The 7213-nt window shown below is 43.0% G+C and overlaps 1 protein-coding gene across 7 annotated transcripts in view; it reads left to right on the top strand.

Moving 5' to 3' along the window:
* Window positions 1-7213, top strand: part of DPF3 (double PHD fingers 3) — a 215570-nt gene that overhangs the window by 66123 nt on the left and 142234 nt on the right. The gene's annotated exons all lie outside the window — the stretch shown is intronic.

The raw sequence follows: 7213 nt of genomic DNA, 5'->3' as shown, positions 1-7213 counted from the left end.
TTTTTCTTATATCAACATTTTGTCTTTGCCCCCAAAGTAAAGCGATGGGGTACTGTTGTTGAATGTTATAAACTTGTCTTTGTGTGTTTATGACATGTGAGTAGTACCTAAGTGGGTGCTTGAAAAATAAGAATAATATAAAGTGGAAAAGCCTAGTTAAATAGCTACAGTTATATGCAAGGAAAAAATCGTGGCTCATAATTAGGGCCCTATCAAATTCATGGTCCATTTTGGTCAATTTCATGGTCATAGGATTTAAAAAATAGTAAATAGTAAAAATAGTTTTATGATTCCAGCTATTTAAATCTGAAATTTCATGGTGTTGTAATTGTAGGGTCCTGACCCAAAAAAGGAGTGTTGTGTGTGTGGGGGTGTCATAGGGTTATTGTAGGGGGGATGTGCGGTACTGCTACCCTTACTTCTGCACTGCTGCTGACGGCAGTGTTGCCTTCAGAGCTCGGCAGCTGGAGAGCAGCGGCTGCTGGTCGGGAGCCCAGCTCTGAAGGCAGAGCCATCGCCAGCAGCAGTGCAGAAGTAAGGATGGCATGGTATGGTCTTGCCACCCTTACTTCTGTGCTGTTGTCTGCAGAGCTGAGCCTTCAGTCAGCAGCCGCCACTCTCCGGCTTCCCAGCTCTGAAGGCAGCAGCGCAGAAGTAAGGGTGGCAATACCCCAACCCCCCTAAAATAACCTTGCAACCCCCCCCCACAACTCCTTTTTGGGTCAGGACCCCCAATTTGAGAAATACTGGTCTCCTCTGTGAACTTTGTATGGTATCGGGTAAAAGCACACAAAAGGCCAGATTTCACACGGGGAGATCCAATTTCGTGGTCCGTGGCACATTTTTCATGGCCGTGAATTTGGTAAGGCCCTACTCATCATTGGTTGAAAAGTCATGCAGTCAGTCACTTGGTTTCTGTTGTTGCCATTTCTAAGGTAAACAATACTGAGATATGGAGTGAGTTTACAGTCAATCAGGCTGCATATGCAAATAGATGCATCTAGATTAGTTATGCTGATGTCAGTGAAAAATATTTTTTGTCTTTGAGTTCATCAGGTAGCTTATGGAGATAGTTCTTGACTGGCTCATCAGAGGATAATAGTAGGCTTTTTTTCAGGACTTCAGACTACCTTTGGAATGTCCTTTTTTTTTTAAAGGAAATAAACACTATTACACTTTTGAAATCCATTGTTTTACTGCAGAAAGTTCGAGATATTCAGAATATATTACAACACATATATTGGGCCACATTCAACACTGGCATATCTGAACACAACTCCACTGACTTAAATAGTGAATTTTGTCAATGTTTCCTTTCCCACTGACCTCCCTCCTGCACCTATGCAGAAGGCCAACACACATGCTCTTTCCTTGAATCTCTTCTCTAAAACACAAGCCTACCATGAATCCTAGAAGTTAAAGAAGTAAAGACTATCCAGCTCCATATCATTGTATAATTGTTCTCCACAGGACCAGACATCTGGTTTGAAGATTGTAACCCGAAGAAATGTTTTTGCACACTTATAGGATGACAGTTTGCAACTCTGAGATTGTGTGTATGGGGTGGGGGAATGAAGGGCATGCAAGCAGACTTTTCAGTGTGTCCTTGCAATATGATGAGGCCTTCTTAAATTCATCTCTTTCATAATAATAATTTGTGGAACTATGTCTCAGAAACAAAGGAACCAAACAGATGTACAATTTGGTAAACTGCAAGCATTAAATGGCCAAACTCGTCATCCCTGGTGTAAACCCATAGTGTTCAGGGGAGTTATAATGTGTGATGTATGTGTATAAGGAGTGATGAATGTGGCCGATATTGCCTTTCAGTAAAATTTAATTTTTTGGGTTGCTTTCCAAAGGAATGGTGAACTAGAGATAGTGCTTTAGAAACAGATGATGTCTCTTGTATTCAATGCTTGCATCCTGAGAGAGAGGGAGAGACGCTAGCCAGCCAATTCCTTACTGGGGATGTTTCCAGAGCTAAGGAACATTGCCAGGTGTGGTCACAGGCTGGTTCTGACCGCATTATGTATGTTTGAACAACACTAGGATCCTCAGTACAACTGCTGTGCTTACTTATCGTATTTTTCCCCTTTGTGTGCTGACCATGGAAAACCACAGGTTAATCTCAGTCAGATCTTGCAAATGGTTGACACCTTTGGACCAGATCCAGAAAAATTCCTTCCCCTGGCTTAAGCCTATTTACATACCACAGATTATTACCAGCTGGCACTCACCTTTTTTATTCATTCCCACACATCATGACCCAGGCGATTGGCTCACTTTTTTTAGTATTTCCTTTATTCTCAATGTATTTTTAAAAGCCAAATAAGTGATCCTTGTGTATCTTGAGATCTGCTGCAGTCATTCCCATTGACTCAAATGACACCTTGAAGGAGATGGAATAAACTGGCTACAGTCTCTCATTGTCTCTCTTTCGCTTGCCCTTACCCCACACTCTCTTGTGGCTGAAATCCACTAACGCTCATGATTCTAGCTGTCTTTTTTTGCTTTTTGTCCACTTCTACCTCAAAGAGCCAAATGCCATCTCTCTCCATTATCTGAGCTTAGATCAGGGACTCCTTTCATACCCCTAATGTTGATCAAAGATTTTAAATTGGGAGTAAAGCAGGAATCAACTGCTTGTTTGGGGAAGAAGAGAGATTAAATCTGAGAATTGCCCTGGGTCACTCCACTTGAAGAGCCTGGCCTAACAAAGAACACACTATGAACATTATTTTATTTATTTCTTCATTATTAATATAATACTCTCCATGTTGTATAGTGGCAGAAAGATAAGAACAAATTCATCTTTGGTGTCACTTGGTTGCATTCCGTGGATTTACACCAGGGATGAATTTGGTTAAACTAGATTTACAGTTACAATGGTCGCTTGCTCTTCTGATGTTTTCAGATCCCACCCACTCCTCTGAGATTTCAGGGAAGAGAGAAGACAAATCAAGTCTGTACATGTGTCCTAAACTTAGGATTCATTTTTGTTCTTCCAGGGGTGTCCAATTTTTAGCTCTAATCTAGGCTTCATAGCTGGTAGGGGGCTTTCCATGGGATAAATAAATAGAGATATCCTATCTCCTAGAACTGGAAGGGAAAGGTCATTGAGTCCAGCCCCCTGCCTTCACTTGCAGGACCAAGTATTGTTTTTGCCCCTGATCCGAAAGTGGCCCCCTCAAGGATTGAGCTCACAACCCTGGGTTTAGTAGGCCAGTGCTCAAACCACTGAGCTATTCCCTCCCCCTGAGCTGAATCAGTGAATTTCAAGGATGCTCTGGCCATGACCTTTTCCCAGTCAGTGCCACCAACTTTCAGGGCTGTTCTGGCTGCTGCTGCAACCCCTTCCAGGCAGAGTTTCTCTTATCTGGGGTCCCTAGCCATGGGTCTTGGTAGAAGCTGATGTATCCCACTAAAGACTGAATTAAGTGCACAGAGGGCAACAGAACAGCCAAGTTTCAAAGTAAGGTAAAAAGGTAAACAAACAGGCTAAATAGTGAGAGACACTAGATTTATGAAATTCATTCTGGTTCAGTAACCTAAATTGTCTCTTTCAACCAAGATAATTTTTTATCTTGACAATGTCTCTTCGAACATTCTTCTGCTGGCAGGGCTAAGGGAAGAGCAGAACACAATGGGCCTGATTCGCCTCTCACAGTGATGTAAATCAGAAGCAATTCCACTTAAGTCAATGGACCCAAATAATTTCAGGCTCCTCCTGAACAGAATTTGCTTGACAAGCTGCAATGGGCTATATTCAGAGTTTGTTTAATAAGGGAAGCCTTCACCCCTGGGGCAACTCTCCCAGATCTCACTAAACTCAGTTATGAGAGAGAAAGTGGGTGAAGTAATATCTTTATTGGACCAACTTCTGTTGGAGAGAGAAACAAGCTTTTGCGCTTACACAGAACTTTTATTCAGGTCTGTAAAATGTATTCAGAATGTCACAGCTAAATACAAGTTGGAACAGATTGTTTAGCATAACTAGTCAACGCACATTTCAAGGGACCACTCATGGTGAAATGGCCTGTCAACATCCATGCAGTCATAGGAGAGAAAGGGAGGAGGCGGGAAAGGGAGCTGCATATGGGGTTGTTAGTGGGTTATAGATTGTTGTAATAAACCATAAATCCAGTGTCTCTATTCAGTCCATGCTTTTTTGTCTAGCAATGTTATGAATCTAAACTCCCAGGCTCATCTTTTGAAAGTGTTGTGCAGGTTTCCTTTGATGGGGATGGATAAGTCAGACATAGAGTGATGGCTTTGTGAAATGTGTTCACCCACAGGTGATATGGTGATTTTATCTTTTATAATTTTCCTGTGCAAGTTCATTTGAGACTGTAGTGATAGTCTGGATCCACCCACATAGCTGTTATTGGGGGCGTGTAGTACACTAGATGAAGTACACGACATGTTGTGATAGGCATGTGTAGGACCCATGGATCTTGAAAGGTATGTTTTGGGGAGTGTTGATCATTATAGCAGTGGCAATACGTCTGCAGATTTTGCATTGGTTGTTCTGGCAGGATCTGGTGCCACTTTTTGAGTTGGTATATCCTGGTCTATTGGGAGCTTGCTTCTGATGATGAGCTTGGAGAGATTGGGAGGTTGTTTGAAGGCCAGAAGAGGGGGTTCAGGAAAAAATTCTTTCAGGAGGGCTCCCCATCGAGTATGGGTTGTAGTTGTTTGATGATACCCTGTATGGGTTCCAGTGTAGGGTGGTAGGTGACAACTAGGGGTGTGCGATATTTCTGTATCAGGTTCTCTCTCTTGGGTGGCTCAATCCATGATCCGATCGACTTCTCTGGTGAAGTGTCCTTGTTTGGTGAAGGCAATTTTGAGTGTGTTAAGGTGTATACCCCAGACTTTCTCCTCTGTGCATATTCTATGGTATCTGAGTGCCTAGCTGTAGATAGCAGATTTCTTGGTGTCTTTGGGGTGGTTATTGGATCTATGAAGGTAGGTGTGGTGATCTGGGGTTTCTTCTATAGAGTTGTCTGTAAGGTTCCAATATTGAAGCTGATTGTGGTGTCCAGGAAGTTGATGCTGATGTAGGAGTGTTCCAGAGAGAGTCTAATGGATGGGTGGTGTGGTTGAAGTTGCGGTGGAAATCTATGAGGGAGTTTAAATCATCTGTCCAGAGGATGAAAATATCATTGCTGTATCTCAGATATATCATTGGTTTCATGGTGTATTTGTCTAGAAATCTTCTTCAAGGTGGCCCATGAAGAGGTTGGCATATTAGGGAGCTGTCCTGCTCCCCCGGGCTATTCCTGTGGTTTGGACAAAGTATTTGTTATTGAATGTAAAGTTGTTATAGGTGAGGATGACATGGATGAGTTTGGTGGTGTGTTTGGGGTGGATATCTGAGGGCTGTCCATTGCCTTGTAAATATTTGAAGCAGGCAGCTATGCTGTCATTGTGAGGGATGTTGGTGTATAGGGAAGTGGGATCCATGGTGGTAAGGATGGTGTTCTGAGGGAGGTTGTTAATGTTTTGGAGTTTGTGAAGGATGCTGGTTGTGTCCAGGAAGAAGCTGGCTCTGTGTGTGGTGAGTGGTTTGATGATGGTTTCTATGAGTCCTGATATTCCTTCAGTAAGAGTGTCATAGTCAGATATGAGGGTCTGCCTGGGTTCCTGTGTTTGTGTATCTTGGGAAGTGTCTAGAAAGTCCCTGGGGTGGGTCCTTGGAGGATAAATTTGTAGAATTTCTCATGGAGTTATTTGGGAAAGGATTTGATGATATCTTTAAATTCCCGAGTTCTTTATAGGAGGTGGTGTCGGAGAGTTGTTGGTTGGCCTTGTTAATGTAGTCATCACAGTGGAGGACGACGATGGTGCTCCCTTTGTCTGCTGGTTAGATTGCTATCTGGTGGTTAGATTTCAGGGACTGTATAGCTGTCCTTCCAGCGGTGGAGAGATTGTGGTGCATGTGATGTTAGTTGTTGACTGTGAAATCCTTAACGATGTGGGTGAAACCAGACAATCACTATGCTCTCGAATGAAATCACACAGGAAAATGATAAAAGACAAAATCACCGTATCACCTGTGGGTGAACACTAGTCACAAAGTGATCACTCTATATCTGAGCTATCAGTTCTCATACTCAAAGGAAACCTGCACAACTCTTTCAAAACACAAGCCTGGGAGTTTGAATTCATAACTTTGCTAGACACTAAAAATCATGGACTGAACAGAGACACTGGATTTATGTTTTATTACAACAATCTATAACCCACTATTAACCCCCACCAGCTGCCTTTCTACCCCTGCCCTCTAGTGTTCTCCTCTGTGACTGCAGAGATGTTAATTTGCCACTTCACCTTGAATGGTCTCTTGAAATATGTAACTTCCTATGCTAAACAATCTGTCCCACCATGTGTTTAGCTATGACACTCTTAGTATGTTTCCCTGAAGAAGAGTTCTGTGTAAGCTTGAAAGTTTCTCTTTCTGACCAACATAAATTGGTCCAATAAAAGACATTACCTCACCCACCTTCTCTCTCTAATATCCTGGGACCAACACAGCTACAACAACACTGCATACACTCAATATGGTCAATTTTTGTATGGTCTCTGTTCAGAGTGCAATGGTAAAAGGCACTTTTGTTGAGGAAAATGACTTTTTAGCAACCACATTGTGGGATGCCAGATTTATTCTGTCTGATAGATACAGTCTTGCCAATGCTTGTGATTTTTCTTAGAGCTCCCAGCTCTTGGAATCCAGAGACTGCATGAGAGTCTCAGCTTTCATTTAAAAAAAACGTTCCTAGCTCTCCTGGTTGTGGAGAAAACCTTGAAAATGGGAACTGAGGGTAACCTAAAGGCTCAGAAACCAGAAGACAAATAACAAGAAATTCAGATTAAAAAAAAAAAATCTTCTTGTTTTTGGGAGCCTGACTCATAATTTTTGAATGTTTTTTGTTGTCAGTATTGTGGATATTTGTAGAGCACCAGCCCTTGGAGCAAAGGTCGGCAAACTTTTTGGCCTGAGGGCCACATCAGGGTTGCGCAACTGTATGGAGAGCCGGGTAGGGAAGGCTGTGCCTCTCCAAACAACCTGGCCCCTGCCCCCTATCTGCCCCCTCCCACTTCCCGCCCCCTGACTGCCCCCCTCAGAATCCCTGACCCATTCAACCCCTCCTGCTCCTTGTCCCCTGACCGCCCCTCCTGGGACCCCTGCCCCCTATCCAAGCGCCCT

The sequence above is a fragment of the Chrysemys picta genome, chromosome 4, assembly GCF_011386835.1.
Source record: "Chrysemys picta bellii isolate R12L10 chromosome 4, ASM1138683v2, whole genome shotgun sequence".
In the NCBI taxonomy this organism is placed as follows: Eukaryota; Metazoa; Chordata; order Testudines; family Emydidae; genus Chrysemys; species Chrysemys picta.
This window is presented reverse-complemented; position numbering and strand designations above follow the sequence as displayed.